Source organism: Schistocerca cancellata, chromosome 1 (assembly GCF_023864275.1).
Source record: "Schistocerca cancellata isolate TAMUIC-IGC-003103 chromosome 1, iqSchCanc2.1, whole genome shotgun sequence".
In the NCBI taxonomy this organism is placed as follows: Eukaryota; Metazoa; Arthropoda; class Insecta; order Orthoptera; family Acrididae; genus Schistocerca; species Schistocerca cancellata.
In genome coordinates, this window is record NC_064626.1 from 1007893712 (window position 1) to 1007916819 (window position 23108).

General features: G+C 41.4%; 1 protein-coding gene across 2 annotated transcripts in view; it reads left to right on the forward strand.

The window, feature by feature from the left end:
- LOC126089044 (lachesin-like) overlaps positions 1-23108 on the forward strand; it is a 1131845-nt gene that overhangs the window by 551497 nt on the left and 557240 nt on the right. The gene's annotated exons all lie outside the window — the stretch shown is intronic.

Here is a 23108-nt window from a genome sequence, read left to right on the forward strand (position 1 = left end):
ACATGAAAACAAAGTACGATCCGTAGAGCAAACTTCAACTATATCATCGTGAAATTTCAATGTTCCAGCTGCAACACCAGGGTAGAAAAAAAAAATTGTCCTTTACTTTCCGATCCTTCCTCGAATGTTAGCTTTTTCACATTTTATTTTTATTGCTCATGGCTGTCGTATCGATTTTCCACATATTATAAGCACTACTGGTGCAGTCAGGTATTGAACTGATGAGAACTATACTCTGGATAATTTAATTAATTTTATTCAGTACGACGCACTCTTGTCGTGGACTGACCGCCTAGTTAGATTCTGTAAGCATCCATCACTTCAATTCCGATTAACTTCGTTACATTAACTAGGCATACTCGTCAAAAATGTTCTGTTAATGAAATGCACACTACAGCTATGGAGTATATAGAAAAGTAGTTAGATACAACGTATTTTGGCATCAAACAAGGATATAGAAATAAGTTAGAGGCATACACAAACGTAAATAAGTAGGCGCGCATGCGAGTGTGTCTAACACATCATTCAGCAAAATGGTCCAAGACATGAAATTATGCTCGCTGCTATGCTGCGAGATCGTTCAAATGCACTTATCCTGGACCTTAAGACGTACAAGTGTTTACCTGCAAGTAAAGCAGTCATCAATCCAAAGATTTTTTGAACATCAAAGTGCTTTACTAGACATGACACTGTTTGGAGGTGGTATGCTGTTGCCTTCCTCCGACCTTAGAACTGACTTAACCAGTCTCTTATAGCGACTTACTCCGAACCACGATGTAACTCGGCATTTTTCACTTCAACAAAGTTTATCAGAGGTGAAATATGTGATAAATGACAGACACAAGTCCTAGAACTAATGGAGGATCGACCCCCGGAAAATTTGGATTGGTAGTCTGGCACTTTACCACTTTTTTATCTCATTTTGTTCATTATTGTCGTTGTATTTGTTTGAGGAGGACGTCCCATGGCACCCGTTCAAGCTCATCGTTGATCCATTCGCTCTGGGCAATGATTACGGAAAATAGCAAAGTAAAAGAAGATAAATTTTTGAGTTGTCTATATTTTCTTCTGAAAGTAAAGTGAACGATTGCAGCAGCTGGTAAGAATGTTAACATCAGCGGCGATTTATACATTACGGTGCCATCTCTCATTGTATCAGTAGGATTATCCTGCAATGGTGATAGCAAGCCTAGCTCAGTTTGGCTATGAAAGCTCGACCTGAGGTCCTTCTTCAGAGTTAACAAGGCTTCCTGTTCCGTCTATTTCGTGTGCTGCAGTTAAAGCCCTGATGTGTCGTGTTAGTTTTAGAATGACTTATTCAGGCGTTAATAGGCGTTCACATACATATTGATGTTACTTTTTTATACCACACGCATGATGATGAATTTAGAAAGCAATACATTTCAAAATGAGTATATAGAATCATCAGTTGCTTTCTTTTCAGATGTACCTTTAGAAAGTTTTACCATGTAGGATGTACATTGTGTGTTTTGTATACACTAAATTCACATGACACTAATGCAAGGACCGACCAAAATAAAATATAAAATATCATTTTGTGGTGTAGGATGATGGTGAGAATGGGAAGTGACTGGGGCTAGTGTAGGCACACGCACTACAAATTATTTTGTCGCATAATGCGAGCAATGTAATAAATCTGATTGCCCACATGAGAAACCACAAACCAAGAACTAGCCCACAGTTTATCAAATGACCTTGACACCTAGTACAGTAATCGTACACAATTACAAACAAGGATGTGTGTTCGTGTATGGGTGGTGTGTGTGTGTGTGTGTGTGTGTGTGTGTGTGTGTGTGTGGGTGGGTGGGTGGGTTTGAGGGTGTGTGGGTGCGTGTGTACGTGTGTGCTTCATCAATTTCAATCAAATTTGACATACATAATACATATTGTCTGGAAGGAAAAACTATGTGGGTAAGAACCACCTAGCCCCCATAGGGATGTGGATAGGGTTGAAAAGAGATGGTAACCCATGGTATCTAGGCCATCCTGCACGATAAGTGTTTTGTGCACGTAGTACAGAAATGTATTCCAGGGGCTATATGTGCTGCTGGGCATGGCTGAATTAATATGCGCTGTGTGGTTTGGTTTAGCGACGAAGCCCACCATCATTTGGATGTGTTCGTCAACAAGCATAATTGGCGAATTTGGGGGACTGAGAATCCGCATTTAGAGTTCGAGATATCTCTTCACCCTCAGTGGGTGACCGTGTGATGCGCAATGTCCAGTCATGGTATAATCAGTGCGATATTCCATGATGGCGCGGTGACTACCAAAGACACGTGAAGGGTTTGGAAGATGATTTTATTCCCATTATCCAAAATAACTCTGATTTCGACAAGAGGTTATGCAAGGCGGAGCTCGACCCCATCTAAGCAGGAGAGTAATGTCCTGGAGGAACACTTTAGGGACCGCATTCCGGCTCTGGGCTACCCAGAGGGCCCCCAACAACACGCCATGTGATGGTCTGGTAGGGGCGAAGGGTAAAACAATAAAACTCTGAAGCAGGACGATCCTAGAGGGCCTTTGCAGCCAGATTAGGGAATTGGTACTTGTATTATCGGAGGAAACCAAAGAGAGTAGCGAGGCAGGGCCATCTAGAATTATTTGCAGTAGTAGCAGTGCAGCTGATGTTTCTTTAGTCGTTTATCTGTGGACTTCTGCTTGTCACGTCGTAGGTAACGGCTCAGTTAGTGTTAACAGTTACATTTTTAAGTGGACGGAATGGTGCTAGTTAGTCATTGTCTTTGTGTATAGCCTTGGCTTATTCGTGCATACAATAATTCATTTAGATCAAGTATATCAACAGATGAAATTGCTTTCAGAATAAAAGCAAATGTAGTAAAACACTCACTGTTTGACGTTTGAATACTTATTGCAATCCTAACCTTTTGTAGTACGGGAATTCCCAATTACTTATGGCAATGGACCATTTCACTTCTTCCCGAACTGTATCGCCCAATCACAAGCAACACTCACGTTTGGGGCATGACACAGGGTGGTAACGGCAGTTCTTGGTGTACCTGATGTAACTGTATTTGGTCGGCTCTGACCTGACCTGCTCCCCTGGCCTCTTGCAATAGTCGTTACTTTACTTAGTACCGTCAGAAAACGATGGTGGTGCTACAGTACACATATTATAGGCACATTATGCTTGGCTAACTGTTAGCGAAATGCGGCTCGTGGACTCTTAAAATGATTATAGCCATAAAAAGACATTGATAAACACGTTGAGAATTGGTACAGGAGAATATAAAGAGCTTATAGGGGAAACAAGAAAGTGCAGTTGGGCAGAATACGTGTAGAAATATCGTAAGGTGGTTATATACTAAAGGGTCACGAAAACTAAACAATCTAAATTCTGTGACTGTAATAGTCTGGAGTTCGTTCCTCGGTGTTAGCGAGTAATGCAAGTAATACGAATGATGAAAAACCTTTCGCGAAAGAAGTATAAAAGTAAAAGAAAATTCATTACGCGCATCTTGCAGCGCAGCTCATCTGCAATAGGTTTTAACCTCTCTTGCAGTCAATCACTCGGGAAGTGCGCCTTCACACCACAGTTACAGCTACGTTTCTGCTCCACTGAAAGTAATCGTTACATTATCTGATCAGCCTAACGAAGATACACATGTTTATAGTGCCCAAAGAGTTTCTTGAGACGGTATCTTTGTATCAGTACCTATTCGTTTGCTGCAAACTTACAATCTACTAGAAGCGAGCTGAACGTTGGCGTGGTTAATGTTTATTGCTGTTCATACCACCTAACAAACAAACTCCAGTGTACAAATCGAAAGCTGCACAAGAAAGTGTAGTTGCAATAAAACGCAAATAATTATTCATGAAATAAATATACAGACTAATGTTTCCTCTACTCTACAAGCAAAAGCTATACAATGAGTGAAAACCACAGAAAAGATTTGATATTGCCCCAGTAAACCACAGGCGAATTAATTTCACATGGAGGAATCTCATAAATATTGTTGTGTGAGAAACTAAGACCTAACATTAATTTCCTGAAAAAGGGTTCGTAGAAAGGGTAACAAATTTTCCAACGAGAAAGGCTACAAAATACCGGTCCGCTCGTATCTCAGGGTTCTTCACCTCTCTGCTTTCTTTAATCAAGCGGGATTAACAAGAGAGAAGGTTCGACCACAGGGTTTATTTAGTCAGCGCGAGAGCTCCACTGTGGAGGTTAATAGAAAACGTGTAGGCATTATGAGAAAATTCCACGAACATCTCTTACGAGAAGAGTCAAAAAATATAACATTAGTGTTTCCAGGAAGGCAGAATGGGAGCAAATTGAAACTTCTACGGAGGAGTACAAGGAGTGGTTCCCGAAAATTCAGTTCTTTAATGAGAAAGTATTTCGCACACGTATTTCATGTTGGCTGTGTACATTATGCTGCTAACCAAACGGTAACTTGCTGAGCACGAATTTGGACGGTTGAATGATGGCATAAACAGGTATTTAAGCTACGAGAAGTAAATACTTGTTTTTAGACCTGCATGCAGATTTTTCTTTGATTACATCTCACAGAATTGTGAACTGTTGCCTATAAACTAGTTTAGTTAAATTGTCCTAAGTTTTCTATGGCACCGTAAGTAATTTATGTTGGAAGGCCGAATGGGAGTGAATGTACTATTTTATATTTGATGTTTATTGGAAGAGGACACAAGGTATCCCTCAATCCTTTCGCCAGTTACTTGAAGGGTTTAAAAAGGAGTAGAAATTAAAACGATAATTGATGTTGCAACGCGTAATTTTAACATTTATTTACAAGCTTGACTCAAAAATCTCCTATAAAATCAAATAATTATCTACGACATGTTAAATTCCGATTGTAATTACTTGAATCACAGTCTCTGAATACATCTACGTCTTCATCTTGCTCCGCAAGCTGTTTAAAAGTGTGTGACTTAGAGTCCTCTCGTGAAAGGCGTGCGGGAAGATTGACTGTCGGTAATGCTCTGTATTAACTCCACTTTCTCGAATTTTCTCATTGTGGCCATTTCGTGAGATGAATGTGGGAGAAAGTAATATGTTGTCCGACTTTTCCCGGAAAGTACTCACTCGAAATTTCAATAGTAAACCTCTTTGTGATGCACAATGATTCTTTTCTAGCCTCTGCCACTGGAGTTTGTTCAGGCATCTCTGTAACGCTCTCGCGCCCTCTAAACAAACCTATGATTAAATGCTCCGCTCTTAGTTGGATCTTCTCTAGCTCTTCTAACATTCCAACCTGGTAAGGGTCCCAGATTGATGAGCAAGGGTCAAGAATATTTCCAACAAGCTCCTTATAAGCCACTTCCTACATGGATGAGTCACAGTTCCTTAATATTCTTCCTATGAATCTCAATCTGGCATCTGTTTTTCCTACTGTTTGTCGTATGTGGTCTTTCCACACAAGGGCTCTGGGGATAGTTAGTCCTAGATTTTTTACGATAGATTCTGTTTCTCCTAGTTTTTCACTACTAGTTTAGGTGTACGGTAGCGGATTGCTGTTTTATGTATGCGCAGTATATTACATTTACTTACATCAAGGGCCAACTGCCGGAGTCTGCTTCATTCATCAATTCTGTGCAGGAAATTTTGCAGATAGGTACTGTCTTCTGGCGTTCCTACTTCCCTGTAAACAATCGCATCATCCGTAAACAGTCTTAGAGGACTTCCGACTGTTTCTACTGCATCACTTTCAACACTAACGGTTCTGTAAAGCTTCCTTGGGGTACTCCGGAAATTACCTCTACATCCGTCGATTTTGTTCTGTTAAGACCGACATGTTATGTATTATCTACAAGAAATTCTTAAATCAAGTCACTAAATTGGTCCGATACTCGGTAAGTTCGTTTTTTTTTTTTTAAAAAATGCAGCAGTGCCGGACGGTGTCAAACGCCTTCCTGGAGGGAGTCAAGGAGTACGGCATCAACTTGAGCACCTTTGGTCGCTGTAAAATGGTCTTACTCATTGACATGGTTACCGACAAGAAATAGGAAAGACTTAATGAATATGTTCCAAGAATTGTGTTACATACTCATTTCATTGACGTCATCTTCTGATATCCGAAAACACAAACGGTTAACACAGAAATTTAGTAGAATATTAGTGTTCCCAACGAGAAGGAGCATGGATGCAGAAAATAACGATTACGTAACTCTTACAAGATGATATCTTTACATCTTTTTATTAAAAAGCAACCAGAAGTTTTTTCTCGTTTTAAGCATTTGGCAAAATAACACACTGGTGATTTGTAATAAGTACTTAGCCAGAGTTACCACTCAGTGACGATTTCTCGGTTGGCAGAATACACAAAGCTTTGTTAGGAAACATCTGTGACTACCTCTGCGACAACGTTTTCATACTGCGCCCTAGCTGTTTCGGTGCTGTACGAATGTCGGGTCAGGATTTGTCAATATTTCACGTAGTTTTGGCTCCTTTTACATAGCACATCTAGTCCTACACTTCCCAAATTATAAAGAAACCACCTGGAAGTAAGTCTTAATAATACATTTACTGGACGGAAAGTAGTAGGTAAAACACAGGACGTTTAGAAAAATACGTTGTCCAATGAGATTCCTCCGCACTGTAGTACTGTTCGACTGTGTAGACTAACAGGTAACATAGAGTGTAAAAAGAAGTGGGTAGCGCGAATGATAACACACCAGTTTTACTAGTCGAATCTGTGTTAAACACCCACTCACAAAATGGCAGTCAGTCCTAAATATTAGACCTCACTGTGCCTCAAATCTGATCAAAAAGTTTTCAGGATTCATTTTTAGGATTTAGAAGTCCCTACCCGCTAATAATCTGGTAGTCATGAATAACAGGTTACATATAGGAATACCCGTTTTATACCACATATCTGCGAATGGAACATGAATATCCTTCTCCAGATCTGTGCTGGATCTCTTGTGGAATAGTGGTTGCGTCACTAGTTGGCATGCTGCAGGTCGTCACTTCGAACACTATCACCATAAAATCATTGTAATTTCTTGAAGGTTCCTGAAGCTTATTACGTTAGTAATGTTTACATTTTCTAGAATGTTTTACGTTTGTATCATAGCAGCGCCCTCCGTTCAGAATCGACCTTAGTGTCTGTTATACCGGTTCTTCAGTAATACGTGTTTTACTTCACCAACGACCCTGCTTTCGGCTTTGGACTTCATTGTGGTTACGACGTGACGTTTGAGAGCGTTGCTGCCAGCCGGGGTGGCCGAGCGGTTCTAGGCGCTACAGTCTGGAATCGCACGACTGCTACGGTCACAGGTTCGAATCCTGCCTGGGGCATGGATGCGTGTGATGTCCTTAGGTTAGTTAGGTTTAAGTAGTTCTAAGTTCTAGGGGACTGATGACCTTAAAAGTTAAGTCCCATAGTGCCCACAGCCATTTGAACCATTTTTTGAGAGCGTTGCTGCTGTGTACATGCAACGTAGCGTGAAACAGACGCAGGTATATAAGCAACGATATTTATTCAATGGATCAGTGTAAAATTCGTGTCCTTCCGACGTGCGTTCGGTAAATGCGAAAACGTGAATTGTGGAGACGTTATTGCCAAATGCGTCCAAACAGGAGCAACGTGCAGGTTCTCTTTTCTAGGCTACAAAAGGACAAACAGCGGTAGACATTAATCGGCGAATGAAGAATTAATATGGAGCAGCTTGTCTGTAAATAACCAACGTTGTGGACTGGTGCTCCAAGTTTATGTAACGCAAGTCCCCATATCCTAAATATCGTAACCCAGAAATTGCGCCAACTCAGTGGGAAACACTAGTTCATCTCTCTACAGACCACTCCCCATTGGATTATCAAGCATTTGGTAACTTAAATAAAGGCCGCCAAGGGCCGATGATTACTGTTGGACCAGAATTTGGTGCAGGCTGTTGCAGCAGGACACGGTATTTAATCAAACGGGCTTGTTCAACCTGGTACATCGATGGGATGATTGCCCCATCGTCCACGGACATTTTGCGCCAGAGAGGCATACCGATTCTGGACTGCACGGCCTTAGAACGGAAACTTTTTTTGTTCGCCCCTTATACGTCACCGTATATCCAATAAGGCAACGTAAAATCCGGCGTATACATGGTAAAGAATAGGAATACAACCAGTACATCGTTCCTACGGCGTATATTCAGAAGATCAATGGTTTCCAAGGCAACAGTAAGTCAGCTGGACATCACGTATCCATCAGTGTTTCCTGGAGAGAGAAGACAGAAATACGACGGCAGGACAAAAAGATCCGACTGACTCATCAAGATCGGTGGGCGAGATATCATGATGTGTTCGGCAAATCTGTACATTTACTTGGACCACACAGTGTAGCAATTGTTCGATGCACCCCACCACGAATTCCCCACCTGTACCAAACTCTTCGTCTCAGAGTAGCACTTGCAACCTGCATCCTCAATTATTTGCTGTCTTCTTCTACAATTTTCACACTCTATAGCTCAGTCTAGTACCACGGATCTTCGTTCCTGATTTCTTAACAGTTGTCCTAACATCCTGTCCTTCTTACTGTTCGTGGTCCCACTAACTCTTTTCCTCGCCTATTCTCCAGAGAATCACCTCCTCTATCTTATCAGCCCATCTAATTTTTAACATTGTTCCGTAGCATAACATGCTTCTTCTTTTTCGGTTTTCCCACAGTCGACGTTTCACTAACATACAGTGATGTGCTCCAAACGTACATTCTTAGAAATTTCTTCCTCAAACTGAGTGCTATGTTTGACACAAGTAGATTTATCTTGGCCAGGAATGCCCTTTTTGCTATAGGTAGGCATGCCCTTCCGGCGTTTGCATTGCTAGTTTGTTGTTTATGTCATCTGTGCTCCGTTCATAATACGTTATTCTGCTACCTAGGTAGTGGAAGTTCATAACTTCATGTACTTCTTGATTGCCAATTCCAAGGTTAATTTTTTCACTGTTCTCCTTCGTGCTACTTTACATTACTTTCCACTTTCTTTGATTTACTCTCAGTCCATATTCTGTACTCATTATACTGTTCATTCCATGTAGTAGATCTTATAATTCTTTGTCACTTTTACTGGGGCTAGCAATGTTATCGGCAAATCTTATCACTGATATCCTTTAATTTTTAGTTTTAATCCCACTATTGAACCTTTCGCTTATTTCCATCATTGTGTAAGATGTCGTGGTCTCCTGACCTTCACTGCTTACATATTACGCCATCACAATCATATTCCACACATCAAGACGCTTCATTCGAACCGAAACCCGAAAAGATAAAGTCAATGTTGTATGAATTCATGTAAACGATATACAAATAACAAGTAATCGCACCGTGGTTGAAATACTCGAGGCTGGCGTACACACATACGTTCCAGAAACGACGGTCCCAGGAGTTTTTAGTTCAGGAGAGCAACCGCACGCCAGGAGGCCAGTCCCAACCTATCTACGTCGGCCGGTGACCGTCAGTAGAGCAGACAGCGTTTGCCCGAGTGAAAGGACGACCCTGTGTTTGGCTTAAAAGCAAATTCCGCTACATTGTGTGGGAGCGCCCAGCCTACGCATTCTTTATAACATAGCATGCAGTTTCAGAGGTTTTCACAGGGAGACAGCAAACGCCAAAAGCCGATACTACAGATTTGCGGATTGGTCGCCTTAAACGAAACGTCATTCTCCCGTTCTAGAAGAGCAATGCTGATTGGCAGACGATATTCTTGACGCTTTGAGCTGAAGGAGCAATGGAAGAGACCAAACGATAGACCCCTTCACGTCTGGCGTGGAGAGGGGCCTTTCCGTTGTCGCTCTTGAAGTGAGAACATGTAACGAGAGCGTGCGCGTTCGTACGTGTACTCATAGAGTGAGGAACAAGTCTCTCCTCAGTACTTCACTGGGAGAGCAGCTCTGTCGAGAGTGAATCGGAGTGCGACTCTATATTGTGTTCTTGCGATTAAGCATTGTTCACTTTGTTGGCCGCCACACTTATTGTGCGGTGTGAACGGACAGAGTTAAACGCCTGCGAGCGAATTTTTGAGTGGCATCGCGGTGGGCTGGTTATCTGACCGGTGTACCATGCCAATAGTTAGACTAGCGGCGAATAGGAGTCCTTGACTTCATCAGGGCGTAGGGAGAGTTTGATTGGCGAAGGTCAATCCAGACAGAACGAGAGTTATCTTATTTGCCAGCAGCGAGTGGCGCAGACAGCAGTCATCGCAGCTTACGGTATTGTGCGCTACAGCTCTTGTGAGCCCCATATTTCCTCCACAACAGTACACTTAATTGCATGTCACACGCGACAGCCTCGACTGTACCTTGCAACATTCTAACGGACCGGACAATTATTCAAGTTGAGTAGGCGCGGCTCTCAGCCATTCTGCCAAGTCAATAACAACCTTAAACTTTGTATAGAAATTTCATTAGCGAATCTTATCCTTAAGAGGTAGCTTCACATTCCGAAAAGAACCTGGAAATAAGTTATTCAGTTCATCACTAAAAGTGCCATTGTGATTTTCTCAGAATTTTGCCAAAATAAATAATAATTTTCGTTAGTTTCATGTTTTTCTTACACTAAAAAAAAATGGTTCAAATGGCTCTGAGCACTATGGGACTTAACATCTGAGGTGATCACTCTCCTAGAACTTAGATCTACTTAAACTTAACTAACCTAAGGACACCTCACACATCCATGCCCGAGGCAGGATTCGAACCTGCGACCGCAGCGGTCGCGCGGTCCCAGACTGAAGCGCCTAGAACCGCTTGGCCACTCTGACCTGCTTCTTACACTAACTAGCACAACTCCAGTACCCTAGTATCCCACTAGTTACGTAAGAAAGTTTGTGAATTTTTGTGTCATTTCCTTACAGCGGACGACTCCAGAAGATATTTATTGCTGAAAGTTTTTGAGGCATTTCTCTTTAGAACGATAGGAGCGTCTGTCTGACTTCTGTAGTAGTGTGGGGGTGGAAATTGCATCTTGCAGGAGCCACAGGTTAAAGGGTACATCTCAGATTAATCCGTTGCGCAGAGCGACAGAATAGCATCCACACGCTCACAATTGGTTCTTCGTCGAACAGCAGGGGCGAAAGACAACATATTTGTCATACACCTTTTTTAACCCGAGCGCTTCGTTCTTGGTCTTCCTCTCTCATTGTTCCTCTCACCTCTTGTACATATTGTATACTACCCGTCTTTCCCCATACCTTACCCATATTTTTCTTGGAATTTCGATCATTTCTTTAAAGTCAGTACCACCATTAGACTGTTGTTTATTTGCAGTGTTAAATTAACACTCACACCATCATGATTTCGGCTTCAAAGTGCCGCTATCAAATGTTTTAAGTGTTACACAGTGCCTAAGATGGCATATTCTCGTATTTAAAATACTCTATCAGAAGAGAGTATGCCATCTTAGGCACTGTATAACACTTAAAACACTTGATAATGGCACTTTGAAGCCGAAATAATGATAGTGTAAGTGTTAATGTAACAATGCAAATAAACAACGGTCTAAAAAAGTATATTATGGCCGTGGCCCGCTTTATGAAAAAAATATTAATTTAGAATATCTTGCATCACTTTACATTGTCGAACACCTTTTCCTAGTCGACAAATCTTGATTTTTCTTCAGGCTTACGTCCTTTATCAATCATAACGTCAGTACTACCTCCCTGATACTTTTATCTTTCCTAAAGCCAAACTGATCGTCATCTAACATGTCCTCGCTTTTTCCATTCTTTTGTACGTTATTCTTGTCAGCAACCTATATGCATGAGATGTTGAGCTGATTGCGCGACAATTCCCGCACTTGTCAGCTCTTGCAATTTCCAAAATAGTGTGTATGATGTTTTTCCGAAAGTCAGATGGTGTATCAACAGACTCATACATTCTACGCGCCGACGTCAGCAGTTGTTTTGTTGCAGCATCCCCGAAATGATTTTAGAAATTCTGATGGATCTCTATGGCCAGCTCTAGAACTCCACTATTGCCTCGCCTCTCTCATACGCCAGGTATTAAGAGGAAGATACAGCAATTTATGACAGACAGAAATGTCGGACTAAGTACACAAGAGATAGGAGGTAATAAAGAATATCGAAGATGTGTATCTCAGCCACCAGTTGAAAGCGCCACGAAGAATGGACTCAGTCAAGGCGGACTTAAATCGCAGCCCCCAAACGACAACAAAGTATCCGGCTAACTCAGGCACCACCACTCCTCCGCCTGCATCAGAACAGACATTGGAAGATGGAGGCTAATGCACCTACAGCTTCCACTGTTGACGTCCTGTACACGTAATACAGCGCCGCATAGAAGAAATACGAGTGTTCGACGATGTCATCCATCGTAACAGTTATACAACGCTGGTCAACTTCCGACGATTATTAACTATCTGTAGACTACACGATCATTTAGGGCGAGGTGAGGACGCCTCACTTGAAAATCCTACATAGACGATACTATCTATGGCGTCAGGTAGTCTCATCGACGGCCATCCTGTGCGTGTGCTAGTCGACTAGTCTGTTACATTTATCGTCGCCAACTAGAGAAAGCTACGATCTGTAATACGAAAGCGAGCGCGCTGAAGGTTGCGAATGGGAAATACGTTCAGTCAACAGAAACATTTGTAGCAAGAATATCTAGCAATGACAGAGCACAGCCCTTCGAATTTTTCCTTTTATCAGAATTCAGACATGATGTTAATCTCGGTTGGGACTTCTTGCAGACATCACTAGCGGTTGTAGACTGTGTAAGATCAGAGCTCCAGATTGGCGAAACTACTCCAACAAGCACACACAATTAAAGACTGCTCCGGACGACTGTTTGCTGTTGAAGACGTTTTTATCCCACAGTCATCAACGAGTTTCACGCGTCAGTCGGTACTCAGTTACACTAAGTAGCTTTTGTCTGTTGCAAAACGCTACTCAGATTCACAAAAGAAATCTCCATAATGTCGACTGTGATTAGCATTGCAGCACGTGAAGGATAATTATGAATCACTAACTCACACGAGCAGCCACAACTCATCCCTAAAGGTACGTGGGTAGGAACTGCTGAGCATCTCGAGGAAGGGCAGCTCTTAGCCACTGAAGAGGATTCGTGCTCGCCTCCTATTAAAGACAACACAGAAGGGGGGCTACAATCGAACTCTCAATAGGATATGATCGGTTCTAGGAACAACGTCAACAAGCGTTAGCCTTTCTGCGACGAGATTTGAATGCTTTCTGATCCGGAGTGTAGAAAAGACAGCGCCCCACGCTAAATCACCATAACAACATCCACTAATTAGCCAGCTTTCGTATTGGCTGTTGTCGGCTGAACGATGTGTAATTCGAGACGTCGACAAGATGACATCTCTGAATCTTCGGAGAGTGGTTGGTCCTCTCCTCTGGTCCTTGTGAACAAGAGTGATGGCGAACGGTGGTACTGCGTCGACTGCAAACGACTGAACAGATTCAGAGATCAAGATATCTATCCATTGCCAGGAATTGATGACGCACTTGATAATGTGAAAGGCACAAAGTATTTTTCGGTTACGGACATGCAGAGAGGCTATCGGCAAATCGAAATTGACGAAACAGTCAGAGAAAAAAACTGCCTTCATGGCATCTGCTGCTTTTCGTGATTGTGCGGTTTGGACTATGTAATACACCACGAGCAAATAATGAAGAATATTAAATGGACGACACGTCTTTGGTGTCTGGATGACCTAGTGGTTTTTTCGAAGACACATTTAAACTCCTTGACAACAGTGTTGAAGGGTGCTCTGGCTGCAGGCCTCCTCCAGAATCCGTAAAGTAAGTCTTCGATGCCCAAAAAATAAAAATTTTGGGCGTGTAGCTAAGTCATCGATTCTCCGCCTCCTCGGTACACTCATCATGTGAGAAGCTTTCTCGTAATGAGCTCGTACTACAGACTATTGATAAAAGACACGACCATTCCAAGAGCTACCATAGAGTGACCAAATTTTCCTGGAACGAGGTGCAAGAAAAACCCTTCCTTTTTCTCAACGAGATGCTAACTTCTCTAGTTTTAGCATTGTATGACCAGAATATTGAGACAGAACTTCACACCAACGTCTGTGAGGACAATGTATGTGGAGCAGTAGCACAAATGCAGAAAGGTACTGAAAAGTGCTTATGATTCTAGCGTTCTCAAATTCGAGACAAACCAATTTACAACCGAAAAAGAGTGCTTTGCAGTTTTTTGGGTCATCGACAAGTTCCAGCTGTGTTTGTTTAGCAAACCATTTACCCTTGTGAAGGACCACCATTCTCTATATTGGAGGCGGAAAATCGTATATATAACAAACGAAAACTTACATTTTGATTTATACACATGCAGTACTTGTACTCGGTCAGAAATGAGATGAGACAAATGGGAGCTCCAGATGGCCAAGCTCTTAGAAGAAACAGCATTTTTGGCGCGGGTCGAGTGCGTTATCAGGCATTTACGTTAGCAAAAAGTATCGGTTTGCGCAGCGGAAGATTTACAAAATGCTAGTACGAAATCCAAGGGTCGTGGTTCCGAGTCGTTAGTGAGGACCCCATTTTTTTAAATTTTTTTCCTTACAACGTAAATAAACCGAAGTAGGGCTCATGTATTTTATTTGTTCATATTTTCATAAAAGACACGAAAATGAAAGACATAGGAAAATTTTGGATTGCAAATAAAATTTTGCAAGTACTCTGGAAGTAACTTTTGAAGAATGGATTGTGATTAAAGCATATAGGACTTTATATTCCGTTAGCATCCTTTGAACCTTCTATCAGACGTCGGTGGTTAATGCAATCCTGCGATGTCTGTATTTGTCGTCAGGTAAAGAATTTGATCAAAAACCTCCTAAAGTGCTGTTACCTCAACGAGAGAGAAAAAGAAATTACGTTCCGAGAGGGTGCTACAAAATACATTTCATTGTACATTACCCACTATCTTCGACAGTATTTGGTGAAATGCTGCGTTACGCGTGGTTTGCTGTCAACTGAGAGAGAGCCTTTTATGTATGTAAACCTAGTTCATTCTGCTATAGAAACATTACACAACCACGTAATATCAAAATGCGGCCTTTATAACGAGTGCAGGGTGCCGAGAAAGTTATTGTTTCTCCTGTTTTTACAATAAATATTGCAAAGCACATGAAGTAATTAACTAGAAAATAATAACAGTATCTACAGGGTGGCGCACGAACAGTATACACATTTAATATTGTCACAACACTGTATTTCCGAAATGAAAGTTTTCAGATTTTACATACACGTGGTATGGACCATGGAAATGCATTTCACTTTGTCATGTATTCACTTTGCGCTTATCTGCAACGGAAAACGTAGCGAATTCAAGTACACATATTCCTTACAACTTCACGGCACACGTCTTTATTTAACTTGTTGTATAACTGCACCATAAGGGCACATATTTCCGTAATATACTGTGGTCTCAAAGCGAAAGTCTATGTTTCAAATACCCCCACATAAAAAATCATATGAGCTTAAACCTGGACTTGAAGGAGGCCAAACGAATCGTCGGCTACGTCGCTGCGGATAACGTTGGCGGACACCACACGACTGCGGAATATTTCCTGCAGAAGACCCGGTACAGCAGTAAACGTACAAGGTGTTGTGCCATCTTGCGTAAACCACTGGGTGTTCGTTGGAATTGGTGGCAAGATGTGCACAAAGCCAATTTCCAACATTGTCTTGTAACAGTCAGCATTGACAGTTTGACTGAAAGCACAATTACCCACACTGTCACTTTTTCCCCATACATTTTGCTGCTTTTCTCTAAGCCAAAATCGAACATTTTTTCTGTTTACTGTCCCATTGAGGTGGAAATAAGTTTCGTCTGAGAACCACGAGTTCAACATTATTTCACCTTTTCCTTCTGCCTATGATAAATACTCCAGTCTTCCCTGTTTAGTCGATTCAGTCAGCTATCGTTACACAGTCATTTTGTAAAGAAATTCCTTAAGATCACGCTGTAAAATTCTTTGTACAGAACAACGAAATATCCCCATTTCCCTTGCTGCTCCCTGGAATAAATTGTCTGGACTTCATTGAAGACGACCCGTAGCGGTGCGATGTTTCCCGGAGAACAAACAGTCGGTGCTCGAGCTCGTTTCGCTTCCAACAAACTACCTTCTTCAAATGATCTCGTTAATCGGAGAACTGTGGTCCTCGTGTTCCCTGCGCATGTGAAATATAGACCTAAATCTTCTTTGCGTTGCTGTGAAAACTTTTAGTTGAGCATAAAGGAGAGCTAAACACTCCACGATCAGCCATGAAGAAAAGCTATTTTCGAAACAAGGGCCTAGTGATAGTGCAGCAACACGACCTTTAACGACGTTTCCGTGAAACGGAACACGTTGCACCGAAATCTGAATGAAATATAACAAGAGGTGCAATTTTTATTCAGTGTTAAGGTTTATCAGTTATTCGTTCACCACCCTATAATTTTATGTACGAATTTCTCGTGTACGCCTTACAATCACTTCCTGGAACTTTATTTGCAATCCCAAATTTTCTCTTACCTTTCCTTTTCACGACATTTTTGAAAATATTCAAATGGCTCCGAGCACTATGGGATTTGACATCTGAGGACATCAGTCTCCTAGAACTTCGAACTACTTAAACCTAACTAACCTAAGAACATCACACACATCCATGCCGGAGGCAGGCTTCAAACTTGCGACCGTAGCGGTTGCGTGGTTCCAGACTGTAGCTCCTAGAACCGCTCGGCCACCCCGGCCGGATAATGCAAGTCTATTTGCATTATGTGCCTCTACAGGGTGAAGCGAAATTCGTGCACTTGGGCTTCGCAGCGCTACTCCTCAAATGCCGGCGATAAAAAATGTCTGTCACAAAATTTCGTCCGGTGAGTACATTCAGCAGAAAAAGGACGTTAAAGAGTGGCAATCTGGCAACACTGTAACCACATATATAGTAACTATCTCTGTCAACAAGTAAGCTTGTGCTATACAGTTTCTGCAGTGGATAGAGTTTTGGGTTAGTGTGCAGGAGGTCGAGTGTACAATCCTGGGTTCAAGAATATGTTTTTTATTTGGTAAATGTAGTCCAAGAGGTACGGTATCTGGCATCTTAATCGTCAACAGGTATTCCACCGAGCGAGGTGGCGCAGTGGCTAGCACACTGGACTCGCACTCGGGAGGACGACGGTTCAATCCCGCGTCGAGCCATCCTGATTTAGGTTTTCCGTGATTTCCCTAAATCGCTCTAGGCAAATGCCGGGATAGTTTCTTTGAATGGGCACGGCCGACTTCATTCCCCGTCCTTCCCTAATTCGCTGAGACCGATGACCTCGCTGTCTGGTCTCCTCCCCCAAACAACCCAACCCAATAGGTATTGCAGCGGATCCTCTGGAAAACATTTCCATTTACATATGACAACCGTAGAAATGGAACATTGGTCAGCGTTGAAAGATGACCTTTCCACGTCGTGGGCTCGAATTTATTCGCACCACTTCCTCTACTAGAAGCGAAACCTGTTTATTTGTACCCTCCTCTAATGATCACATAGATTAGTACCAACTATTATCCTTGCTTCGTTCAGGTGCATTACATTTCGCTAGGACCTTATAATACCAGTAGGACTAGCAGCGTGCTTTGCGAATAATGTCCAAACTCGGTTACTATTTGAAAGTGTTATCACCATGGTCCCAATAATTGTTTCAACTATCTATTTCTTATTTGTCTAACCACGTATTTATAGTGTTCAGCGTTACAAAATATTGTAAATTTAGGATACATGTGATATAAGAAATGGTGTATATTACAGTATGAAATGTCAGAATGAAATTAGGAAATAAAAAATAATGCACCCCAACAGAGGATGGAAACCTCGATCTCCTGCATGTCAACCTCAACTCTATCCACTGCGTCGTGTAACACGCTTAAAATGTGCTGTCAGAGGTTGTTACCATACGTGTCGTTACAGGGTTGGCAGACTGCCTCTGTTTAACGTCCTTTTTCTGCCGGACATTCTCGCCAGACGAAATTTTGTAAGAGAGATATTTTTATCGCTGACATGTGAGGAGTCGTGCTGTGGAGCTCGAGTGCGCGAATTTCGCTTCAGCCTATATAGCAGTGACATGCTAGTCAGTTACTACGATAGGATCTGAAATCTGTCCTATAACACAACGTACGGGTTTTCATGTACGTTACTGCTGTCAAATTTAACACAGTGGCAGTTCTTGATAACGTTTGACATATCAGAAATATAGTGTAAACATGGCAGTGACAGGTCAAAGAGTCTACATTACCTGCTTGTTGTTATTTGTAAGCTCGTATTTATGTATATCTGTGACACGATTCACATAATTATTTATATTACGGTGTTTTGACATTTGGTATATGGAGATAGAATACACAAAAGGTATAAAGTTGCAGAGTAATACAAAGTATCACGCCAAATTAAATAGTTTTACATGCAACACACAGCCGCCAAACCAAAATTATTTCATTAAAACACTGCTGAAATTTTGTGTGCACACTAAATGTAAATGTCGAGTGACTAGAGCCTCCCGTCGGGTAGACCGTTCACCGGGTGCAAGTCTTTCGATTTGACGCCACTTCGGCGACTTGCGCGTCGATGGGGATGAAATGATGATGATCCAGTCCCTGAGCGGAGAAAATTTCGGACCCAGCCGGGAATCGAACCCGGGCCCTTGGGGAATGACATTGTGTCGCGCTGACCACTCAGCTACCGGGGGCGGACTGTGTGCACACTTATTTCGTAATTTTGTTCACTGAGCATGTTTAGAATGTTTAATAATTGCATTTTCCATATTTGTGGAGAATGGTGATGGTTTTGTTAATGTCACTAGCAGAATGCTTCTGCTCTCCTAAGTGACATTGAATACTGGGGTTTCGCCTTTACTAACATTCATATGTCGAAAAATTGTAATTTAAATATATTAATGCAAGTTATATATATATATATATATATATATATATATATATATATATATATATATATATATATCCTTCCAAATAACAAAAGAAAGGTAATCTAGACCCTGTGAGCCGTCGGTTCCATGTTTACAATGTATAACACTTATGTCAAACGTTATCAAAAGCTGTCGCTGACCAAGATTTGACAACGGTACCATTCATGACAATCTTTATACTGTGTTATAAGACAGATTTCAGATTCTATCATATTAACTAACACCAGTGTCACTGCTATAAAATTACGTAATTTAAGTAGACTTCAATTACTGCTACCACATCTATAGTTGTCATTTTGTAGAAATGAAGAAACCCATAGTTATTTGTTCAATGTATCACATGCCACTGATGATGTATTAACAAGCCGAAAATCGTACTGCATTTCTAGTGCCTCTCATGATGTAAGGAACATGTCTGTTAATAAAATAAAGTTATCAACCAATTACCCAACTACTAATACTACCGTTAGTACTACAGAATCTAAGACACAAAAGAATGAAATACATTGGCTGCGAGCAGGTGTTGATTAAATAAATGGGGTAAGTTGAAAATTGGTGCTGGACCAGGATTCGAACCCGAGTTTCCTGCACAACAGGCAGATGTCCTAACCACTGCGCCATCCAGACACAGCGATCAGTGCAACTGCACTTACTACCTCAACACACCTCCTGTCAGACCCAAACTCTCATCTTATCCACACACTAAGAATGTAGTGCCACTTGCCCATACAAACACCACACACACACACACACATATATATATATATATATATATATATATATATATATATATATATATATATATATAAGCATTTAACTGTTGTCAGTTATGACCATCGCAAGATCTGCCCCAATACAAACTCACTCAACAGGCATAGTCTACTGTAGACTGGATTCCTTTACAGTGACCTACGCTGAGCTTATTTTTATGAGATTTATGCATGGCCATTTACAGGGAATGGGGCACAAAAAATATGTCGATGTTCTGCCTAGTAAGATTGCAAAAATAAAGTCGAGATTTGGAAAAAGTCTCCTGATTCGACTTTGAGAAATCGTCGTGGAAGAGCGTTTACTGGCTGAAGCGGTGTTGGCTGGTGGCAGCGTCGAGGGTGCAGCGTTGCCAACTGCTGATGGGGCGGGCCACGTGCCTGGTCGGGTTATCACAGCCGAGGGGCGGACCTGTTTTTGTTTCAGCCGGCGTGGCCCGCTGCCAGCCCTATCACCATCAGTCAGGGCGACCCCAGACTCCTTCCTCCCTCCTCCCCCCTCCCCCCAGCTGCCTCGGTGGAGCACGTCGTCTTGCTCTCGACCCAGAAATTGTGACGGTGACAACAAATGACATGGATTTTGGGAACTGCAGTTAACATATTTAGTAGTCTGTCTTAATGCCATTTAAAGAAGAATCGACTTTGCTGAGAGAAGCTAAGACGCATCATTATGAACGTGGGATAATGTGTACTATCGACTGCTCTGATAGAGCACATTAACCTAAGAACAGTCCGTTACAAATAGAATAATATGACAACACTAATTAGCAACTTTCGTCGCTTACAACCATCATACAAAACATAGCTTTACTTGAAGGTGACAAACGACGAAATCACCAGCAGACTCATGAGAATGAACAATGCTTTTATTTACTTTTCCTCTTTTTCTACGACTCACATTCCGAATACCACATGTTTAATTTGCCACCGTAATTCTAGAAATTTTTTGTCACTCTACTTTATGCTGTATGTGTAATAATATACCCCGCAAAGGAAAAAAGGAAAAAAAAAATGCAGCACACAAAAGGGGGGGGGGGGACAGCAACTGAAATGTAACTTCACGAGCTGTAAGATTATAAAGCCATCGTATTCCCTCCTGAGGTAAACTGGTCCATCGTTGTTGTATTTGACTCTTGATATCCTGAATGCTGGCGCTGGGCTGGAGTTAATACTGTCCCTCACAGATTCTATTGGCGACTTTCTAAGGGAGTACCTCAAAATCAAACAAATAGTTAGTAAGCCACGTCTTACGAGTGAATGTGCATTGTCCTGTTGAAAAATGTCATAACTTTGCCGTCGTATGAGATGCAACACACGAAGACGTTATATGTACCATTGCGCTTCTTAACGATGTTCGTACAACAGCATACTGCAACAGTTACTGACCGTGTAGTAGAACAGTGCCTGAAGCTCAAAGACAATTAAGCGCAATATACATTGTTGTCCAACAAATACCCAGCAAACATATGGTTTATTTTGTAGGATGTAGTGCTGTAGCACGGCAATAAACACATTCAAGTGTAAACCCTTAACTCCTGAAATTTGTGTTCTAAGTTTCGACCATGCAGTATAAAAGAAGACCTTGTGGAATTTTGAAAGCTGGAAGTGTCGAATGTAAAGAAAATTTGCTATATTCATAGCTTTGCGATATATTTCTACTTCCGCTCCCGCAACTGCGGAAGTCCCGCACTATTTTTTATTTCCACGTCCGCATCCTGTTCCCATTTTTATATCGGAATTTCATCGAAAACTTCCAACAATGGCGAGATTGTCGGTGCGCCCGCTTATTGGCCCAACGTGTCGGCTGCTGCGCAGACGGGAGTTCGGCGGGTGGGGAGCGTAGGAAGCTGACACGTGTCCGCAGCAACTCTTGCGTTTATTGGACTATTGCTGAGTGATCTCTGTCCATTGCCATGAAAGCCATGAAAGTATGGCGTCTTCCTGCTGGTCAGTCTACTTTTTGTTCTACTTTGTGTCACTGTTTCATATTACTGTACTTCACAGTGTTTTTTAGTCAATATCTTTGCGGTATAACGTTAGTAAAGAGCGCAATAATGAAACTGTAAGCATGTCTTATTCGCAACTGTTTCGTTCAGATTAATGAATTGAATGCCAAATGCAAAATCTGTGACAAAGTATATTAGCAAAAGGGGCACAAGGCAGCCACACTGAAGAGATGTTGTAAATCATTACATGTCGAGAAATTTGTAGGGTTCGAGAAGCTAGATGAAACTGTCCGACTTTAACTGGAGGCGAAATAACAAAAGGTTAATCAATACTTACATAATAATGTAATCGGTAGTAATAACATAATTCGGTTATTATAGAGTGAGCTCTATCCTTACTGGTGCAAAGCCGTTTTATCCGAATGATTCACAATACGACAACATTTTAAAGAACTCAACCCAACCTTAGCTCTGATGGGGTCGTGTTAGTACAAATCGATAGATAATGTGTCTTGCCTCTATGCTGCCAGCACTTAACGATATAAACATATAACAGTCTGTGGCACAGAATAGATACACCAGTGTAGTATGTGGGCTGCACACGAGTGTTGCATTTACTAAGTAGAACGTTAATTTATTGATTACATTATATTCTCCATACTGCATATCAGGAGTCAGTAACTTCTTTACCATGAACAGTTCTAAAATAAGCACCAATGATGGTAAATGAGTAACCGAAACCTGGTACACAGTATGAATAATAAAATCCAATATTTACGAATTAACATGCTACTGAGAAATTGCAGTGTGATTTATAAATTGGTTTAGAAAAGTTTGTTTTACATTTGTCGCTTTAGCTTGGCACGCTGTGAATTATTGATGTGCTCTACATAACAGCTTGGAATTTTATTTTTATATTACATTTTACGTATTTGATTTCTAGGGGTATTTTACTATTTTTAATATGTTGTTGTTATAGGTTTCTTTTACTCTGACCAGAAATGCTAAACAACAACTGACATTGCATCAAAGTCTACAAGTAAATAATTATCGGGATCCTTCACGCCTAAAGTCTCCAAATGGATCGTGAAATTGCTGAAATGACTGCCATCCGGAGCTTATCATTTAATTTTGTTGAGGGTACGGGCTTTCACAGAGTATTGAATGCTGCCCCTCCAAAGAATAAGTTGAAAGGTCGCGATTTTTTTACTTCATATTTGTACAATAAGCTGGCAAGAAAAATCAAAGATTCATTTTAAGATTCTGAAAACAATATCTTTCACAATTGACATATGATCTGATCTACATTCTGGAACTTTATTACATAGACTTTTCATGGTATTTCAAAGGATCTTCACAAGATGCCTGTAATTTTGAAATGTGAAGTCGAGACTCGGTGCCATGCATGTGACGTAATATTGACAAAATTTGAAACGATACTTCAAGAATGGGACAGGAATC